A 22,654-nucleotide genomic window follows, 5' to 3' on the forward strand; every position below is an offset into this window, starting at 1 on the left:
ACATTAGAGATTGTAAACAATTTTGTAACAGCTTCAGTGTCATGAGACCAAGACCTGCTTAAAACACTGTCAAACGAGTTATGGTGTCCAGAGCAGCACTGGTGGGAAACATTTCTTCTACTGGGAACTCTTCCAGTTGTGTGTGTGGAGTAGAGCTGTGAGCACAATTGCATGATGTTTCAACACAGAATGGGGCTGTTGGTAAGGCTAAAAAGATCATATTTCAAGTAAATAACTTGAAATATGTAAACCAAGAGTTTGAGCCAGGAACACTTATGTCCTTTTTATAGCTGTATCTGCTGTTCTAGCTTAATTTCTTATGAGAAATTCCAGAGTAGTCTGGGCTACCATATGTGAAGAAAACTTAATCTATTTCATGTTATTAGTCTTAACTCTGTAAGATTATAAAATAATTTAATGGAAATAAGGCTGAGACCAGAACTATGATTATGGCTCTTCATTGCTCTTGTTATCAAGTTGTGGTGTGGGTGGCAAAGCAATGTTGAGATTTAAGATGGCGAAGATCCTCCATGCAGTGGTTGGTAGATAATGTAATATTTCTCTCTCTTAGCCAGTTGGCAGATCCAAACATATGAGATAGATCTTGAAAATTAAGGGATTGCCTAAATATTGGCATTCATGCTAGTACTTGCTGCTAAGGAGAAATGTAGTCACAGCTCTCAGTACTGTTTCATCCACCACCTCTGTTGTGTTGTAGATCACCAGCAAAATCTCTGATTAGAGAACCACTTGCTTTCTCTGCATTGTTTTTATGCTGCATTAAATAGTAAGTTTAAAAAAACCCTCCCATCACTGCATGCTGCCACATCCTGTAAGTGCTCTCTCCATTTACAAGCCAATGACATAGGCCTGGCACATTGCTGCTGTTGTCAGCAGTTCCCAAGCAGCCAGTGATTGTTACTAATTACCTCCAGATGCATTTTCCCTGCTTTGACTTGCTGATTTCAGCGTGGTTGGTGTCACTTTGAGAGGACAAAGCCGTGTTAAACTGATATCTTTATGTGGCTCTCCAATAGTGTGCTGGAGGTGGATTGATGAACCTGCAGCAGCCTGGCTGTGTCCAGCAGCAGAGGCAGTATGTTCTTACAGAGCCAGGAGTGGCTGTGAACCAGCCTCACCTCACCCTGGGGCAGAGAAGCATAAGTTACTGGACTGGGGTCTGATGGGAACTCTATATCACTCCATTAAAAGAAGTGTCACAGAGCAAAGTTTTGTCAGTGGGCTTTTTGCCTAGCAAGTGCTGGAGTTGGGGAGCCTGGTCTTCTTCCATGCTGGGATATCTCTGGTCTCTTTCCATCCTGGGACATCTCTATCACCCTTGGCTCACCTGCTCTCCCTCACATACAGGGAGAGACCAAGACTCTGCCAACTATGGACAAGTTATGTCTTATCCTCTGCATTCAAACTTGCAGCTGCAGCTTGGAGTGTTATGTTCCTTGCTTCTTTTTGTGGTCAGCCTTGTAGACAATGGTTCTGGAGAGCCAAATCCATGGGCTTTGCTGCCCATTTTGTATGCACATCAAAAAGATGAGGAAGAGAGAATAAGAGCAGGATCAGAGTCAGTTTATTATTTGGAGGGATGGAGAAGGAGAGACATTCTCAATGGCTGTCATCTTAGTTACCTGCTTGCATTGCTGGGCTCTGCCACCAGACATAGGTGATCCCAGATGTGAGGCTGAACTGAACATAGAGCAGATTCCTCCACCCCTGGGAAGATCAGCCTGACCTTTTCATTACTGTAGATCTATCCAACATCTGGGGTGTAGGATATTGTGCCAGGTAGTTAGTAATTCATAGGTGGCACAGATCTATGGCTAATGCAGGTAACAGGGATATGTTTAGCAATCCATATTCCTGGAATAATGTCCAGTTTTTGTAGTTAGGGAACACAGTTGCTAAAATGGAATAAATGCAAGCCAAAAGACAAGACATTTCTTGCTACTGTTCTGTGGTGACATGCAGTGCTCAGTTGGCCTCTCAACATGTTTTTCCTTAGGACTGCTCAGTCTCATCCTCTTCCTGAGTCCTCATGCTACTTTGTTTGTGCCATCATGATGTAACTGCAATCTATGAGCCACTGTTTTGCCAGGTTTTGTTGAATGGAAGGTATTATTGGTCCCTTCTGGAGCTATGCATGAGATGGTGGAACTGCAATTGGACTGGGCACTGTGCTAAAATCAAATAGTTTGCCGCCAGTGTGACTTCTGATGCCTTCAACAGGAGGAAAGAAGTCACTACTCTAAAATCCCAGGCTGCTCTCTTGCCAGGATTAAACACTAATATATTTCAGCACATAGCTCAATGTAATCCAAAAGGACTTATTTTTCTTTAGCAAGAAAACAAGAGGCAATAGGATGCAGATCACTTCCAGAAGAGTGGTAACAGATCTTTCTCAGCCTGTGGATGGAAGATTCATCTGAGCAATCCTAGAAACCAAGATTTGGCTGGAAAGGTCTGGGGAAACTCCCCAGACTCCACAGGCTAGAGCTTAGGTATTGAATTTGGACTCCACACTTTTTTTTTTTTTTTTTTTTTTTTTTTTATAACCAAGTTAGCTGAGCTGGGTGGTCTCCAGAATTCCTTTCTAATCTCTGCTGCCCTATGTTTCTGTGGTTGGCTCTGTGCTTCCATGCTTCTGGGTAGGAGCTGTGTGCCATTGTTTCTTTGGTGAGATTGTGCCCAGGGTGGTTCTAGGACAGCCTGGGACTATTGGTACCTTCTGAGGGTCTGCCTGTACCAGACTGGGCAAGAAAATGGAGTAGGTAGGTAAAGAAGCTTTCTCACAGTTTATTTTGCTTTTTGTACATGAGTTTAAGGGAACGTTTTAGAGATACCACAAGGAAGGAAAATATGGATGTTTTGCTTTCCTTTGTTTAATTTTTGGGGGCGGTGGTTTTGCCTCTTTGTATCTTTTTCCATTTTTTCAGTCAGAGAGTCATTTAGGCTGAGAAGGGTCTCCAAGATCATCAAGTCCAACCACCAATCCAGCACTGCCAAGTTTATGATTAGCAATGTCTCCAAAAACCTATGTGTCATTTAAATCCCTCCAAGGACATTACTGCTGTGGACAGTCTGTTTCAGTGCCTGACAGCCCTTTCAGTGCACAAAATTTCCCTGATGTCCAATCTAAGCCTCTCCTGGTGTAACTTGAGGACATTTCATCTTGTCCTGTTGTTTTCTAGTGACCAGGAAAAGATACCAGCCTTCAAACTCTTTCCCTGGGATTCTTGACCTGACTCAACCTCTCTGAAGGAGATTGTAAGGGCTGTGTTCCTCTGGTAATGGCTGGGAGAAGAGAGGATATTTGTAAGCAGAAGAGAGGATATTTGTTGAGTGAACATCTTGAAATCTGGCCTATTTATTTTTATGGCTTTGGAAATCAGGTGTCTTAGGGGTACACAAGAAAAATTAAGAGTTCAGTCTTAATAGTATGTGGTGAGGTGTTCTCATCCAGGTGGAATGTTTAACCAGTGTGGACAGGTGAGGTGGAATGTGGTCACAGACTGAATCCTTTGGCCCATGAAGGAAGAAAAGGCTGCCTTTCTGTGTTGGGACTTGGCTGGATTCTGGATATTGATCCCACATCAGAACAAAATCACAACCTCTTTCCAAATCCCACCTTCTCTTTAATTTTTAGTTTTGCTGTGCCTAAGACTAAAGTTTAACTCTGCTCTCAGAACTTAGTGCTGGCAGGAGCCAAGGCAGGAATGCTTTTCCTCTGTCTTGAGCCTTAAATCTTCTTTTTATGCACCATTTTTTGATGGTCATCTGAGACACCTAAGTATTTTTTGTGTCTGACTGAAACAATAATGTGACATTTAGAGGCAAAAAAGCTCCCAGTAGATGCCTTTGAGGAATACATAATGAAACAGAACTTTTCTTTCACACACACCTGATGTTTACAGTCAAGACTACTATTATTTTAGAGGTGCAAAAATGTGATACAGGGTTAGTATTTCATTAACAAGAAGTAAAAAAGTGCCTTAATAGTGATAGGAAAAGCATTGTGAAATCTGCTGGTGGGAGATCCTGGGGGAGAAAGAGGATGTTTATTTTAATTTGTATATTACTGTAGTCAAAAAGAATGAATCCAAGAATCTCCTATCTAGCTGATTCAGCAGTTGTAGGTTGTTTATGGTCATGAATTCAGGTCTAAATCCAGATCCTTCTGACTACAATGAGAAATGTGGTTTCATTAGGAAACACTATTTTTTTCTTAAACAAGTAGCATTTACTACTTTGTATTTTAACAGTGGCTGGGACTAAAGTGTTGTAAAAAGAAGAGTTGGTGAGGAGGGTGATAGTTTTAGTGACTTTGCAAATGGAAATGCCAAGGCCTGGAGAATAACAGTATGGGAAAACATAAATTATGCTCTTTATCCTCTGTCTTTTCTGAGAAGTAGAATTTCTGTGCAGAGGTACCATAGGTGTTTATGGAGAGTTGGAGGCCCTCTCTCAGACATTCTTGAGCTCCCTGTCTTGGGGGAGAGAAATAAAAGCAAAGATCATAAAAAATACAGAGAAAATTCACAGCACTGTGAAGTGTTGCACAGACCTGTTGATATGTGAGGCTGGGAACAGCCCACACACTTACTGGCCCTGCCAAGATGAAAGCTTAGCAGTCTATTTGTCCCTGTAGTGCCAGCATAGTGATGGAATAAATCTACTCTTTACACTTCAGCTGTGGATTTTGGCCCCCTTGGTTTACCTGGATATATTTGATTCTCACAGTGACACAGCACAGGACTCTTCGCTCATGTCTCAGCATTTAGGAGTTCCATGGATGGTCATCCGTGTAGCAAAATCTCCAGGTGGAAAGGAGAAAACAGCTGCAGAAGGTGACTTGTCCAAAGAATTTCTGCATATAAGGCTAGGGATTCTCATCAAGATATGGATGTTTCTTTCAAATGGCTGTTGAGGGAATGAGGAGTGCTTAGTTTGAGCTGCATCTGCATAGGAGAGAGAAAGAAGGGTCACTCAAAGATCCTGAGGAGAATTGTTATGCAGCTGATAATCAGCAGCAGTTTTACAGCTGTGCTTTGACTAGCTAACTGAATAGATTTCAATTATTTTGATTTAAAATATTAAAAATATTTGCATTTTTTCAATGAAAAGTTATTTTAATTTGTACTTCCTATTCCAGCTCTCTGAAATAAAAATAATATAACTTTTCCACAACTCCTTCTTCCTCTCTTTTTTTTCTCCTTTCCCATCCCTGTCCTCAAATCAGCAGAGTTTTGAAGAAAGTAAAGAAAACATTTGGATTTATTAATATTACATTTTTCTTCTTGAAAATGCTTTGGTGTTTTTTGTTGTTGCCGCCTAATTGTAATAGCAAGAATAACAAGTCTCCTTCTTAGGGCTATGTTTTGGTTGTATAACCTATCCAAAGCTGGAAATGTTGATCTGTGTTTAAACATGGAACATAATCACAGAATTATACTTTAACTTTTTGAAGTGCAGATTGGCGTTGGATGGTTTCTAGTGAAGTGTTATGCTAAGAATTACAGCTTAGTTTCTACATTTAATAGAGAAAAGTGGAGATGCATTTTCCAATAATCTATCCATCTCTCACAATAGGATCTACCATGTTACAGATTTGAAAAAAGGGCACATAAACTCCTGTGGAAAAGCAGCCAATCTGAAAAACAAAAGTGTCATTTTTAATGAGAAGACAGAGTCTGACTGTGATGCTGTTGAGTTTTTCCATTTTTATGAATTCTTATCTTGCCATTAAAGAAGAAGTGCATTTGAGAAAGCAAATGAGGGCACTTGTACCCCACTAAGACCCAGGCTATTAACTGCCTCTTTTGATGATGTACAGCCTGACTCTGTTGGGAGTTTGGCTGTGGATTTAAATGTTGAATTTAACTATGGTAAACATATTTTGGTGCAAAGCATGTATAATAACAATTTGCATTTACATAGCATCTTTTACTTAAGGATTTTGTGATGTCTAATTAATTAAATCTGTTTCCCCCTGCCCCAAATACCACTGTGGTATGGATAATAAATACAATTTTAAATTGAGCAGCTATAGCAGGAGGATTAAGACAAGAGTGTTCTGGTGCCTTCGTGGTGGTCCTGATTGTGACAGGCCTGGGGCTTGTTCTGCAAACATGCTGAGCAGCCTTGTCATGTGCTCACCCTGAAAAAAAAAGGGACATCAAACCAGCTCCACACTGGTGTGTGGAAAGTGCTCTGTGGGCTTCATGCACAGCATCTTATCAGAACAGTGCTGAAATCTGTTGTAGATCTCCAATTTGGAAGTAATAATAATAAAAAAGAAAATAAAGGAAACCATTCTAATTAGCTTAAATGCTCCCTTAATCGATTTTTTTGGGGGGCTCACAACAATAACAAAACATCTGAGAGTTTCTGTGCAAGCAATCAAAATTGTATTTCCATGTGAGTAGAGAGATGCCATTGGTGTCTGTGCATCTGAACACCACAAAAATAAAATCTAGTGGCAATCTAAGTCGGGCTGCAGAAGTTGTTTCTGGGGTAGCTGTTTTTATGACAGTGGTTGAAGACTTCTGAAAGATATTGAGGTGTTGGAATCAATGACAATCAATGGAGCTGGGAAAGGGTCTGGCACACAGGTGTTATGAGGTGCAGTAGGGAGCTGAGGGGCTCATAGTGGAGAAAAGGAGGCTCAGGGGGGACCTTCTGGCTCTCTACAACCTCCTGCCAGGAGGGTGGAGCCAGGCCAGAGTCAGGCTCTGCTCCTGGGGAACAAGAACAGGACAAGAGGACATGGTCGCAAGATGTGCTGGGGAAGGTTGACAGCAGATATTGGGAAAATATCTTCAGTGAAAGTGCTCGTTCAACCCTGGCACAGGCTGTCCAGGACCGTGGTGGAGTTACCATTCCTGGAAAGATTTACAAGCCATGTGGATGTGGCACTTGGGGAAAGGGCTACTGGTGGCCTCAGCATTGCTGAAGAATGGCTGGACTTGGTGATCTTAGAAAGCTTTTCTGACCTGAACATTTCTGTTATTCTGGCACTTACAATATGAGGCCTTAATTTGCTTAATAGGAGTTAATTCTTAAATAATACCTGACATTATGTATTTGCAGTGAATTGACTGTGAGTTTATCAGACCAGCAGTTTTGGGAAGTGAGTAGAGGAAATCGTAAAAGAGACAGTTCTGGGTCTTTGTGCACCCCTGGGCAATGCAGAGCATGTCAGGAGGCCACTGTCTGCTGTGTGCTCACACCTTCCAACATCCCCCAGAAATAGGAGCATAATTTAATTTTTTAAATCTAGGAGAAATCTGGGAGAAATCTAGGTGAAACTTCAGAGGACTCAAAAAAAGAAAAACTGCAAAGTGTAAAGTGTTTGAAGTCATGTTTTAATAATGCTGCTATGTATTTTTTTGAGGAAAGTTCTTGCTTATGTTCTCTGTTCTTTGAAAGAATTCTTCCTGTAGTTCTGTCCATGAGAAACACTTTGTTAGCCAAGAATGGAGATTTTTAGAAGCCTAGGGTTTGGTTTGGTTTGCTTGGGTTTTTTGGTTTGGTTGAGGTTTTTTGTGGGTTTGGTTTTTTTTTTTGTTTGTTTGTTTGGTTGGTTGGTTGGTTTTTGTTTGTTTGTTTGTTTGTTTTTTTCCCTTGTTTTATTGGTTTTTTGGTTTGGTTTGGTTTGGTTTTTTCTCTGTTGTTGTTGTGTTTTGGTGGGGTTTTTTGTTTGGTTGGTTGTTTTGTTTTGGTTTGGTTTTGTGTTTTTTTTCTTGTAATGAACCATTGTCTCTTTATGATTTCATGTTACGTTAAGGCCAAAAATGTGCAAATCTTGGCTTTTGCATAATTTCTCATAAAAATGTTAAACTGTAACAAAAAATATCCAAAAAGAAAAATGCAGTAGAAAAAAAATAAATATGTCACTGGCAAGTCATCAAAATACAAGTTGCCTAACTTTGAACTGCTTGATGGAATTGGCAAATCTACCAGCAGAGAGGAATATCACTTGTGGAAATCCCACAAGAATCAGCAGGGATGGGGACTGCCTGTGCTGCCACAGACTTGACACCTGGCTTGGGATTTTCACACAGATGTGCCTCAAAAGTCAATTCAGTAAAAAGAGTGAAGGAAGTGTTGGGGTCCCTCTGGAGTTTTTCTTCTTTTCATTGTACATTCATTGCAACAATCTGAAATTCTTGATCTCAGCCCTTTGATGACATTACACCTTTTTTGAACAGTAACTTCTGAAAAAGGCTCGTGTATCAGCAGTATCCCTCTAAAGAGGGATATGTGAGTTATCCCCTCCCCAGCTGACTTTGTCTCTTGCAGTTGTGGGTCCAGATCTTGTGGTCTCTCCAGATGTGAGCATCCTTCTGGGGGAAGGATGGTCCTTGACTACTGAGACTTTTTGCAAGAGTATGTATGTGTGGAAGAGTGTGGTGGGGAGGCAGCAGGTGCTGCTACAGCTGCACTGGTTGAAAGGTATTCATTGCAAAAGAGAGGCCTTGTTTTTGCTCCTTCTGTCCTTGTTAATATCATTATAACTATGGCATACGGACACAAGCTATTCCCAGGCCTCGGTGTAGCCTTGAACAGGTCTGGTAGCTGTTCATACTGTAGGAGAATTTTATCCTGTGTTGCCTGACCTGTATGCTAGCCAGTAAAGGCAGTCTCAAATGCATCGAGGCCCAGCTTTGCCCTCATGCTGATGCAGAGACAGCCAGGCTGCCTGGGATAGACACTGAATCAGGGCAGACTGTGAATCAGTCTTGCTGAGCCAGGGCATTGCCCAGCCTAGCCTGGGTGACAAGGCTGCATCTGGCCCCTGAGTTCTCTGGAGAGCATTGCCCATCTCTCCTTGTAGGGCTGCACTGGGGATGGTCATCACAGGAACAAGGGAGCACTGGCAGTAACGGAGACACATGGGACATACATCACACCTGGTGCACAAACATGGGTTGCAGAGCACACTTCTGCTTTGTGTGTCCTCACTTGCAGCTGCTGAGGCCACACCAGGAGTTGCTCCATGCATCTCCATGTCCTGCCCCAGAGCATCCCCATGGCTTTGTCCACCCTAGAGTGACCAGTGTTCTTTCTGCAGTCAAATGTTTGACCAAAAGAGGTACAGAGAGCATTGTGTGTCTTTACAGTGTCCTCCCACTGTAAAGATGCACAAGACTGCAGAAGTCACATTGGATCTTTTGAGGACATGCAGAGGTGTTATTATAATTTCATGGCCAGGTGCACCTTGTCCATTGTATAAGGGTTCACTTAACAGGTTTGGGTATGCACTGCTGCATCCTCACTATTCAGGAGACAGATTTTATCCATCTTTTCTGGCGTCTTCACTACCTTCAAGTCTTGATATCAGCTCAGGTTTTAATGAGACATGCATGATCTTAAGTTCTTAACATACGAGAAGGGCCATACTCTGACATGGATAAAGCAACTCTGTGTGATCCTGCCTCCCTACCCTGATCAGCCTGTGGGGGTAGGAATGCCTATCTCCTGTGCTTGACCCCTTAGAGAGATGGAAAGCCACTGCTCCTGTGCATTGTGTCACCCAAGGGTTTGTGGACTGCAGAGTTACTTCTGTGCTTTCCTCTGCAAGACACTGCCTGCAGACCCTCAGTAAAATTCTCCCTTTCTGTAGTGACTGCTCTGAAGTCTTGTGGCTGCAGCTGGCCTCTGGTGCAGCAGGGGAGGTCCCTTCTGCTGGGTGGATACATAATAAATTTGCAGTCCTCATGGAGGGGCATGCACTGTCATGGTTCTGGACATGGTGCTCCACCAGCACCAGCTGCTGTCATCACCTTCATTCCACTGTCCCCACTACGTGGCATGAAAGGGTTGTAGACAGCAGGGATCAGCAATAGCACCACAGATCTGGGAGAGGAGTGAATGTGACACTGCCTGAGCCTCTCCTCCCCATGGGTTCATAAGGGTGACAGGGGCACCCATCAGCTTTGCTCAGCATCACATACACCCTGCAGAGAACAGAGCAGCTTTGCCCCCCTCATCAGAAGTGCTGTCTTGAATGTACTCCTTTCTCTGACCTTTGTAATTATTCCTGTCCAATCTTTCTTCATGTTTTCTTTTAATTATTTTCCCCTTTCTTCTCTCCATCTCTTTTTTCTCCCCTAAAACCCCAGCACTCCTCTCTGGTGTATTGAGAATGTGAGTGAAATTGAAGGCTGGAACGTCTCAAGTCTTTATGATGATGAATGACTTTCACTGCCAAACCTTTTATTGTCTGTGATTTGGAAAGAAGGGAAGCTGATTTATTGTGGCCAACTGTCATGCCATTTAATACAGTTATAAATCCTGACACCATGATGGCCACTGTCAGCCAGGGACCCCCTCTGGCCACTCTCCTGCCCTGTTTTTGTCCAAGGCTGCTGTCTTCAGCTGAGGAGCAGGCAGGGAAAAATGTGAGCTGGGAGCTCTCACTTGAAGGGTAATGGCTGAGGATCAAGCAAGCCCCAAGTGTTTCACCCAGACCCAGGCAGGCTGCACAGCCTCCAGCTTTTGGGATGGATGCAGGTGCCCCATGGCCCTGGGCATCACCTCAGCATCCCCCCATCATGGGACTGGCACTCATGGGTTGCTTCAGTCCTGCTTGAATGTGGCAGAAGAGGAATATCACATGGGGCTTGGAGCAAGATCCCTTTCCACAATCTCTTCTGTTCTCTTGTCTGAACACACTGAAGGATGCTTCCCATAAAGTAATCCACACATTTGTTATTTTTCAAATGGTGCATCATCTGAGGTACATATCTCACTGTGTTATGAGATGCTATCTACCCACTAGAAAGCTCAGAAAGAGGTGGGACTTGGAAATATGAATTTGGTTCTGCTGCTTGATGGGGCAGATGAAAAATGCAATTTTGTCTCAGAGTGATTTTAAATGAGATGTTTCAGGTTCTTTCAACTAAAGACAGTAAAACATTTCAAACTTGACAACTGAGAATATTTGATGGAAAATACTGAAACCACAGTGTGTCAACATTTCCATAGTTTCACTATTTTCATCACAGAATCTGGGTAAAGTGCCTGATTTCAGCTTTTCATCTTATTCCAGGATAAAAAAAAATTACTTATATAGCAGAAAAATAGCATATAGGTTGTTGATTTGGACTTTGTTGAACCCTAATTAAGACGTAAAAATTGAGGGTGTAAATATTTCTTCTGTGAGGAGGAGAAAACCACTCATGACATTAGCAATGATGCTTGGATTGGAAATGCCTCCGTCTCAGATTAATTCCAGATGCAGATCATAAATATTGATTTTTGTGAGATGAAAAATTTCAGCATGGGTTTAATGTCACTGCAAAACACACTGGTGGAAGCCGTTGGATTTTCTTTTCCTCTGTGCTTATGTAGCAATAACCAGTTGTCAATATACTCATGTCTTCCCATTGCTGATGCACCAGCAGGCTGCTGGGGGTTGTTCACACCCGTGTGACACATGCAGGTGTCTGTCTGCGTGGGAGCAGGTAGGAGAGTGCAGCTCTGGGTCCCCTGGCATCTGGCTGAGCACTGGCAGCCCTTAGCATAGCAGTACTGCACTGAGCCTGGCTGGAAACACCATGGCCCTGAGCAGTGACATGATCTGCCAGATCCTGGGGTGCTGGCAAGGGGTGCAAGGGTCTGGCTTGGGACCAAAGGGATTCCCACTCAGGCAGGTTTTCATGGTGCCTAGGCTTCTCCTTCTGCTCTTGCTGCTCCCAAAAGCCCCCTGGATGTCACTGCTGTCCTTTTCAAGGTACCTGGAAAGCCATGTCCTCCCCACTTGCTTGGTTGCTTGGCTGGATCAGCTTACCTCCTTTCCCACACATGGCTGGGAATCACAAAACTGGGGTTCATCCCAGCCCACTAGGATGTGGCAGAGACCCGAAGCTCAGCAGTCTGAAGGCTTACCTGGATTCCAGTACCCTCTCCAGGCCACCTTGTGTAGTTCTCAGACCTGGGGGCAGTGTCACCCCAGCTGCCAGGCTGGGAGGAGGAGGTGGGCTGCCCTGCCCCTCCTGATATGACATAATATATTGTACCATATTGTATCATATCATATCATATTGTATCAGGATGTTCTGGAGCAACACCTGTACCAGCAGGGCCTTACACACCCACAGAGTGTAAGGCTGTTCAGTTCATGTCACAGCACAGCATATTCCAGGTAGTGGCAACCCCACTCATGGTGGATGGGGTATCGGGGCATCAGCATTCTCAGATGCCCTTCATGAAGTGGCCCTGGTGGCAGCTGGTGGTTCAGGGGCCATCTCCATTTTTCCTCACACACTTTTTCAGTGCCTGGGAAGGTCCGAGGTGACTGCCATGGTATGGGCCCTCCAAGTTGTCTATGGACAGCAAGGTCTTTTAGCCAGGTCTATGGAATGAATCTTGAAGATCTGAGCCCTGCTGAAGGAGGCTCTCCCTTGGAAACAGCATTTTTGTTCCCAGGGCAGCTACCATCCTGAGCCAAGGCCGTGGACCCCAGTAATGTGCAGGACCACTCCTCAGGACTGGCATGTCCCTTTTCATAACTCTTAAATATTTATTAGATGGGCTGAACATGTGGGGTTGGAAAAAGTCTGGATTTCCATTTCTTTATGAGGCAGAGGTTGGAGGCCAGCCACCTCTCCCCATACATATCCATTAGTTTTTGGGAGCATCCATGCCACCACAGTAAAATGCTGACAATGCTACTTTTCATACTACAGGTCCTACTGTTTGGTTTTTCCCTTGTAGCTCCAAGGAGTTGTCTGTAGTCCTGTTACAGCGAGAGGAGTTTGTAGTTATTGACAAACTGATGGTAGTTTCCTTGTAGTCTTCTTGATTACAAAGAGAAGCTAGAAAACATCTTCTGGGTATTTGCAAAAAATCCAAACAGTAGAAAAGAAGAAAAGGGAAAATGTTTTATTTAAATATCTCTTGATAACTCAGTCTCCCTCATGATTTTTGTGGGGTGTTTAGCATCTAGCTGTGCATTTACAGGAACAGGGATCCCCCAGACCACAAACTTCTGCTGATCCTCTTGGTAATCCTACATCTTTCCAGCAGCACAGTGATTACTGTGGAGACAGTCTCACCAAGCCTGCTGTGCTGCTCTTACTAGAAGTATTGCTGTGCTGCAGAAGGAAAACAACAATAAAGGGAATATGTTGCTTCTGCATGCGTTAAGAGCACTGATCAAACCACATGAGATCCCATTTCAGACATAATGTGCATTGGAGGGCAAAATTAGATTGAGGAGTAAATGGAGCCTAAAATTTCCATAGCTTTATTCGTCAGAAAGCTGTTTCATTGCGTGGTTTAATTCTCCTATTTCTTTCATTCATTGCATGTAGCATGCTGGCTAGAGTACATTTTAGAAATAAGGCAACAACAAAAAAAAACCCTTCTTTAATTTGGCAGTGGTTGTATGGTGTGGAAGGCTGTTCAGACCTAAGATGTGAGGGTGATATGATATGCAGAAGCATGTTACTCAACAGCAGAAAAACAGCCAAACTGGCACTTTCTACATTTTAGCAGGAAGGGGTGTTTTGTTTTGGAACTGTTATTTTATATTTTGGGTTTTGATTTGGGTTTATTTTGCATTTATTTAATTCTCAACTCTTTAAAGTTATTATTATTTCTATTTGAAAGTTTTATTTCATTGCTGCTTGTGAATTACACTGCATGATGAATGGCACTTGACCGAAAATAAACATTTTGTAGGCTAAGACTTGGCATGATGGTAAGCCCATTATTTTTATGTGGGATTTCTTTTCTCTCCCCTTTAAACATGTCAGTTTGACAGGAAGAAGCTAACTGGTCTCTCAGATAAGTAGACACATGGGGGTTTATGCCTTTGTAGGCAACTCTTGATGCCATTTCCAAACTAATGCCAATTGCTGAGGAGAGCACTTGGTGTGCAGTGAATCCCTTCTGAAACACTGAAAACTGCAGAGCAGTGTAGTTGGCACCAGTGGTGTGACCAGAGCAGGACAACCCATGTGTGTCTCTGTCCTGTATACACCTTTCCATATCCATGCTTCCAGTTCACATTCCCTGCTCCATTTCTTTTCCAGAACCTCTGGAAGCTCATTTGGCTTCCCTCACACTGCTTTAGCAGTTCCCACATCCTAATTGCCTGCAATTTTGACTCTTCCTGCCTTGCATTGGGAGCCATGGAAATAAAGAAATAAGAAAGGCAGAAGAGGAGCAAATTTCAAGCAGTTTTCCAGTGAAGCTTTGACCAGACCTGAAACCCAGCTGAATACCTCCATCAGTTTCAGTGTTATGTAAGCAAAGTCTCATCTTTGAGATCTCAACCAACAGAAGATCCCATCCTGTCAGGGCCAGAATGACCTGCCTTCCCCTGCTCTTGAAACTTGGTATCTGTGGAGGTGCTTTTTCTCCACACTGGTGGAGGGACTGACACCTGGACCAGAAGACACTGGGGTTTATTCAAGCTTGGGCTGTTGGGTCTTTGTGCCCTTGTAGCCTTTTCTGTGGGTCCCTGCCGAGCACATGCAAGGTCCTTCCTTTTGGCTGTGGCATGGCTCTGCAGATCCAACAACTGTGAAAATTGTCAAGATTTTTACTTTGTTCAGGTCTGTTTCATATTAAAACAAAAACAAAAACAAAACAAACCCCAAACAAAACAAAACAAAACAAAAACACACACACACACAAAAAAACCAACCAAAAACAAAAACAAAAAACCAAACAAAAAAAACCCCAACAAAACCAAACCTACAGCAAATAGACAAACAAAATATCTCTTTAAAAAATCCAGATCTGAAGGAAGTTTGACATCAGAAAGTACTAAATAAGGTAAAAAGCAGAGCAGTATGCACATCTTGGTTGTGCTTGTGACCCCTTTTGGATCTGTCCTCAGTAATTTCACATAGCAAAGTAATTTTAAACTTGAAAGTGAGATTTAACTACTCTTTTAAAAGGAAAATAAAATGTTCTAGCATCTCCAGAATTTTTTCAATACACACCCATTAACTTCTTGGAGTTAAAATATCCAAATGAGCAGCTCTCTGCTGGCATAAACTCCAGGTTTACACAATTCAAGTTGTTTGAGTATTTCTGTCTCTTAATAATAAACACTTCATTATTAAAGGTCTTGCCTGGCACTGGCACAAAGGCAAATGTGACATGTAGTCCACCTTCTCCTCACTGAGTGTCTATTTGGCCCCTCCACAGTCCAGGGACTGTGCTCTTCAGTAAGGGAGGAGTTCCCAGGGTAGGCATGCAGGACCTGTGCAGGGACATGGACCTGTGTGGAATTTGCAGGCTGTGCCAGGCAGATTCAGCCTCCTCCAAAGTACCCTCTTCTGCAGAGTGCCATTGCAGCTGCTGCAGGATGCCCCATGCTGCTTGTGACCTGCTGCTCCTCTGCTGTTCTCCAGACAAGTGTGGGAGGGGAAGAGCCCCACAAAAGGAATTTAATAGATCCAGACCACCACGTGTCCTCCCTCAAGATCTCATCATCCTTGCTCTCACCTCGACCTGCCCTCCCTTCCTTTTGTTGTCCCCTTAATAGATAAAGTGTCATAGATAAAGTTGTGGTGGTGTGCACATGTAATGTGGTGGGATCATCTCCCATCATTCTGCCATTCATCCCATGCATTCCCACACTTCTCCACATCCCTCCACACATGGACCTGTAGGCACCTGAGATCCAGGCTATGCCTTGCCCTGCCTCAATCACTGGTGGGCCTGCTGGCCCCAGTTGGGCTCAGGAAACAGAAACCTAGCAAGGCCTGAAGATGTAATTTATCATGGGCCAGGGAAAGGCTAAATTATGCTGATACATTTTAGTGTGTGGTAGTTGTTAGCCACACAAGAATTAGGGTGAGATGTTGTCTACCTGGGCTATTTTTCCCTATTTTCCACACAGATGTCCTCTCCAGTACATTGTGAGTGTTTGAGTTGAATGAAGGGGTCAACTTGTGGAATTCTAACCTTGCATGTGTTACAGGAGGGACAAGAGAACCAGGTGGACTTTGAAGATCAAGGTGGATGATGGTGCAGCTCAGCTCAGATCTGCAGAAAGAACTTTCTCATCCTAGCAACCCTAAAAAGTGTGTGACAAGCTGGACTAGTGAGTTGTTTATAGGGTGCAAGAGCTCTGTGGCTGCACAGAAGGAGGAACAGGAGTTTTATGCAGCAGCACAAAAGAGATTATCCAGAGGAAATGGGACTGAGAGCAGAGCACTCTGTAGCTCCAGGACTCTTTCTTAGGAATCATAGAGAAAACATACTGGGGTATTCATCTCCACTTTCTTACTGCATTTTTGCTCTGACAGAAAGCATCGGTCTTCCTTCCTTTCTCTTATAGCTGCCCTGGCTCTCTTTTGAAAGTGTAATTGGGTCAGTGGAAAGAGTAGCAGAGACACCCACTATGAAGGGCAGCTTTGGAGTCCTCTAAACATCTGCTGCTGCTTTGCAGATGAGGAGAAAAACAGACCCACATCTGCAGCCCCTGTTTCAGTGCAGTGTGCTTAATCTGAATTTTATGGCTCTGATAGCAGATTATGGTGCCACTGTCATGAGCCCTTGCAGCCCCAGTCACAGTGGACACTGTGCATTTCAATACCTCCTCCACTAATCTTTCCCCCACTGCTCCCATTCCCTGGCTGCTAATTTCACGCAGGCACTTAAACATGATGGATAATTGTGTTCTGCTTATCAATGTTTAATTTAAGGGCTGTTCCATCTGACCTGAATGCCCTCTGCAAGAGCTGTGCCTCATTATTGATTTCATGGTCATACCTGTGACATTACCTGCTTTGTAGGAAGTAGACTTTGACATTCCTGTGAGACTTTGGCAGCCAGAGCTAATTGTCAGAAGAATAATCGAGTCAGCAAAATCATTACAGGTGATCTGTATGTTACCACTGTTTTATCTGCCTCTAATTAGGTGCAGGAGAGGTAACTCATCACAGTAAGCACACCACACTGGTTTGATGTCCATAAATAGAGCAAGATGAGCACAGGAGGGGAGTTATTCATTAACAGCAGCGATTCAGCGTGTTGGAGTCCTGTGCTGGTGACATCTCCTTTCCCAGTGGAATGGCATGAAATGCCGTGCTGCAGGCATCCATGGGATACAGAGGCTCAGTGACTTTTGGGCAGGACTGAATGTTGGGCCATGTGCTCAGTGGCTTTGGACCCGAGGCAGTAATGACTGAGCTGCTGCTGTGGGGCAGCATTTTGTATGTGGTAAAACCAGATAGCTTTTTTAGGATGTGCTTTTCTCTTGTTTGGGTACATCACTGCCCCATGGTGCTGCCTTGGCACACCCTGGATGGTATGCACACATCTCCAGGCAAAGGGAGCAAGATCCAATTGATAGAACTCATTAGGTCTCTTCCTGGTAACAGCCTTTGACCAAAATATTTTCTTTGGGATAACTGTTGAATCAACCAAGTTAGCATGATCAAGTTCTTCACTGGGCAGAAGAGCTTCTGTAAGTGGGAACCAGATTTTTCAGAATAAAAGTCAGTGTTGGTAATCAATTTCACTCCAATAGGCTAGAAATTTGGGCTTGCTGCCCAGAAATGAAGTGGCACCCAGAAAGCATCTCTGCCAATTTCTTTCTTTTCCTGCTGTTAAGCAATGGCATGCCTGCCTGTAAGGCACCACATTTTCCTCATATCTGGGGTAGTAGGTGCCTAGCATGTCAGGACAGCTGCCAAAGCCCTCCAAAGAGAGAGCAACATGTGCAGGCTCCTAGGGCCAGCAGTCCTCTGGGGTCCTGGCAGCAGAACAGCACCAGTGCAGGTCCTTTCCTCGGCCACTGATGTTTGCAGGCACTTGATGAAGGAGGTGCTGTGTGACAGGACCAGGAACATGACCACAGCAGGGCTGCCATCTTCCTCCCATTGCAATGGGGAGTCTTAAAGGCCATGCAAGGTTATTTTGAAGAGAGCGCAGTCTAAAGCCAAGTTCATCCATCTGGGAGGCCTCTTGGAAATGGTTTATCAATTCTGCTGGTGCCCTGCTGCAGCTGCTGTGCGGCATCCCTGCATGAAACCAGCATAAGGATTCCTTGCACACAGAGGCTGCCATGCCAAGGAGCTGTAGAAGCCCAGACTGAATGGGATAGTGCTTGGAAGCACCTGCACAACTCATTGCACAACTCTGTGGGCTGGTGTGGCAGTGTCTCTTCATCTCCACTTTGCCTAGTGCAAACCTGCATTTTTAAAAGTAGTTTTCTGGAAAGACATGAAGAGTCAGGTGAGGCAGCAGCCTCTGTGTGGATCTGGGGGAGAGGGCTGTGCTGGTGGACAGGCCTGTGGGCGATCTGGTTTGGGCAGGGGTGCCTGAAGTGGAGCCTAGGGCAATGCTGGTCTCTGCTGGGGGAAGCACTCTGGTGCTGGGTAGTACCTTGTGTAATTTCAGACAGGGATGTGTGCTACCTTGGGTGGCCATTTCAGATGGGCTGATATCTTGTAATGATACCTGCAAGGGGAGTGGGAATGCAGGACGATTCCCTGGCACTGCCAGACTGGCTTTCTCAATATTGCTGACCTCTTGGTATTGAACCTGTGACTCTGAAGAGGTGGCATTACCCCATTAACCCAGAGCACTGCCTCATTCTTGACCATGCTCCTGAGCCAGTGGCAATCACACACCTGCTGTGAGCATGGGGCGGGGGGCAAAGGCCTGGCTTCCCTCAGTGCACATGGTGCATCACAGAGAGGAAAATCACCAGCCCTGCTGGTGGTTGTGAGACAGTGGCAAAGGGGCTTTGTGAGCCCCCTTCCACCACCTGAACCCCCTACATTTTCTGATGTATCCTTTGCTGTAATTAATTACGTGTCCAGTGGGCTCATTTCTTTCATACTGTTACTGACAATCTGTTAGATAAAGGGGAAAAAAATGCATTGGTGCCCTGTGGTATTGAAAGTGAAGGGTTTTCACACTGTCAGGGTAATGAATTCTGCACGGGTTTGAAGCACCTGAGCTTGGGGGAGTCCTTGTGTCATGTGTCTGGGAGTGACAACCCCCAGTGGTTAATTACTGCCATGGATGAGAGCTGAGCTGATAGCAAAATGAGATAATTTCATTAGTAGTTAAATTTGAAGTTAATTGGATTCACGTTTACACACAGTAGTGTACAAAGACACACTTGGAAATGCTCTTTACTGCCTTTTGATTTTTTTTAAGAAGGTAGAAGAATTGAGGAATGCTTCTGAACTGCTCCTTCTTTTTTTTTTTTTTCACTGTGGTTTGGAGACAGGAGAGTCCTTTGCTGCTGCAGGCTGCTCTCTGCCCCAGCCATTTTGTCCTGCAGTGGGGACATTTGCTGATGCCCAAGTGCTCCTTGCCTTGTCTGTGCAGGGATTGCTCCTAAGCTCTCCTGTAGCTGGTGGCAAAATTTCTTTTATGGAAGAAAATTACTTGTTTACACTTTCTTTGCAAAATGATGATTTGCTTTCATTGTGAATGTTGCCAGCTCCTAGTGAATGGAGAGATGGACATTTATTTACTATCTTCTGTGTACACAGCCTTTAACATGTATCTGTAGCAGAGGTGTTTGCTCCACTCCCACAATGACAACACTGGTGCTCCCCCTAAGACATTTCCCCTCTGGAAATCAGATGAGTGATGGGTCAGCACTGCCTTGGAAGTGTTCACCAGGAGCCTGAATGAGCCTGGTGAAGCAGTCTGGAGGAGGTGATGGGATAAAGGAGATAGCAGGGTCCAGGCTGACTGGGCGCTTGAGCTGCTGTGTGCTCATTCTGTCATGGAGGTGTGCCAGTTTCAGGTCAGCTGATATCACTGAAGGTACTGGTGCTGCTGGGGCTACCAGTCTCTCCATGGGGAGGCCACTGTAGGAAAGACACAGAAAGGTATTTTGGTACTTGGAGCTTAAAATTGTTGGCAGAGGATGTTAGAAAGTGATTGTTGATTACCTTGGAAAATCCTGGTAGGTTCTGCTCTAGCTGAGCTTCTCTATGGGCAGGAGCCAGCAGCTGAGCTGCTCTGTGACGATACCAGCCCAGCAAAGCAAGGAGGCAGCTCTGCCCACAGCTGCTTCTGTCCCATCTCTAACTTTAGGTGTCTAAAATAACCTTCAAAAAGCACAGGACAAAGACATTCAGGAAAAAGTATGTCTCGAAGGACCTAGGTTCCTATGTCTGTGTGGCCCACTGCTAAAATGTCGATCTTCATTTCCTCTTGAGTGCTTTGTGTGTATGAGTAAGGCAGGAACACCCTGGAGCAGAGGCTGCTTCTTAACCTCTCTTTTTACTAGGTGGATTTGTTTTTTCCTCTTAAATCTATTGTTTTAGTGGAGTTGAAGCTTGCCAGCAGTGAGAGAAAATCTCATAGAGAACAGGATGCTCCAGTCTTTCTTTTGGTGAAAGCAAATTGGATGGAATTGACAGGATGAGGTTGGATTGCAGGATTTGAAGCTATGCCCTTTATCATCTTTGGCCAGCCCCATCAGCCTCCCCCCAGGCCTTGCCTGAGATATGGCTGTGGGGACCCTACAAGGAAGTTTTGTTGACAGATGACAGAATATTTCATTTGGAAATTAGATGTAATGGAAACCAGCCCAGACCTGTGGAATAGATCATGGGTGATGTTTTCTTTATTGACTGAGGAGCAGAGCTCCTACTCCTTATACTGTTGTTCATGGTGGTTACATTGCTCAGTGCCCTTGACCCATGATCCTAATCATTCTGAGTATGGCAGTGGCTTGGGAGAAAGTGAATAATTTGTAGTATTTCAAAATACCAAAGTAAAATGTCAAGGTTTTTATGATAGCTATGGAAAGTGAGGAGTGGGATCTAGTCAGTGTGGGGCAGTTTGGGAGGGTGAGCTTGCCACAGGTCAAGGCACCTTTGGGACATTATGTGTTGTGCCATTCTGTAGTGACACCATACAACCAAGGAAGGGAGGAGTCCTGATTTCCTTCCTGGGTCTCCGGAGGGCTCCTAGATGGCAGTAGTCAGCCTGTGAAATGTTTGTCTGCATTAGGGACAGCAGTTAGCTAAGTCCCTGCTAGCACTGGGGGTGAACTTAGCTTCTGAGACTGACTTTATGTAGACTGCAGATACTTTTGTATTCTCCAGACTGTAGAGGTGACATAAAGCATTTAATTTTGTGTGGGAGAGAAGGAAGCAGGGCAGAGATGAGGGGAGAACTTTTTAATCTAAAATAACCATTTTCTGCCTGCATTGAATAATTAGAATTCATTATGCCCTTCCGTAAGGGATGTGACTTCTCCCTAGCACTGGAGAGCAAATTAATCAATTGTTTTGAACCTTAAATTCTTTTAGGATGTGAATGCACCATAAATATTCTGTAGGAAGGGCCTGAGAGGGACAGCTTGCATCCTGATTTGCAGATACTGAGTGCAGAGGAAAGTGGGGCATGTGCTAAGAGATCACTGCAGTGATGCTAGAGTTTTGGCATGCACCCCTTCATCTGAGGGTATGGCAAGGCAGCCTTTGTGGCCGTGACTCAGAGATTGTGAGCCACAATTTGCAATTACTTGTGTACCTGTCTCTTGTCTCATCAGATGAAGTCTCATTTCTTTAAAGATATTAAAAAAGGAAGATATTAAAGTTTTATTTTTAGATCAGTTAAAAATGAAATTGGGGCTCAAAATCTTTGCCAAACAAAAAACTTTTTAAAAAATTGTTTTGGCTTTTGGAAAAAATGTTCAGTTTCAATCTCTCCAAGCTCTAGACACCTGAAAAAGTTTGCTGTCTTAAAAAATATTGCCTACAGAACACAATGTGAAAAAACCAGAATCCACGCATTTTTTCTTGTCAATGGTGCTAAAATCAATGAAGTCACATAACTTTTGCTAATCCAACATGCTACCTTTTAAGGAAGGAACCTGATTTTTGTTAATGAGCTGTTTTAGGCAACAGGATCTTGGAGCTGACTGGTGCCAGAGTGGTCCCTGTCCTGTAGAGGTTGGAAGAGTGGAAGGGCCAGGTGCTTCATGCAGCCTAGAGTCCCTTCCTCTTAACTGAGGTGCCTACTCTACTTTTCAGAGCTAAGCTGTCATGCAGCACCACTGTCTCTGAGCTATGGTTTGCATCTGATGGATCCCTCATTATCCCCTGGCCTTGGAGGATCCCCTTGGCAGGCTGGCAGAGGTGCTGGCAGAGCCAGGGGGGTGGGTCTAAGGGGCAGGTCCACAAACTAAAGTGATACCTGAGCAGTGTGTGTGATACTCACACTGGGAGGGGATTGGAACGCCTACTCCAGCTGCTGACCAAGCCATGGCATTGCAGGGTCAATGCCACCAGGCACCTGAGTGTGTCTAGAAAGCAACTTCTCCTTGGCTAAGTGTTCTGCCCAAGGATGTCATGGGAGCCCAGAAGACCATGAGTGGGCTCCAGGATTTCCTCTGGGTGAGGGATGGATCCTGCCTTATGAGACCACAGGAGCATCCTTTTCTTCTGGTGGGTCTCTTGTAGCCACAGCTGACAGTGGTTTACCCAAAATCCCACTGGGGCACCTGAAGGGATGGTGACTATTCCAGAACCTCCACAAGGGAGTTGGGTCCAGGCACGACTGAGGAAATACTTCTGTGGCACTGTGTGAGACATGCTATCTGACCTCCTGTCTTTACACTGCCAGCAGAAACATGTCCTCAAAGGTGATAGGAGATGTTTGGAGGAAGGTGAAGGAAGAGAGGGTACCC

General features: G+C 44.3%; 1 protein-coding gene across 3 annotated transcripts in view; it reads left to right on the forward strand.

Moving 5' to 3' along the window:
• Window positions 1–22,654, forward strand: part of PAX5 (paired box 5) — a 130,902-nt gene that overhangs the window by 75,768 nt on the left and 32,480 nt on the right. The gene's annotated exons all lie outside the window — the stretch shown is intronic.

This window comes from Zosterops lateralis (assembly GCF_965231275.1).
Source record: "Zosterops lateralis genome assembly, chromosome: Z".
NCBI lineage: Eukaryota > Metazoa > Chordata > Aves > Passeriformes > Zosteropidae > Zosterops > Zosterops lateralis.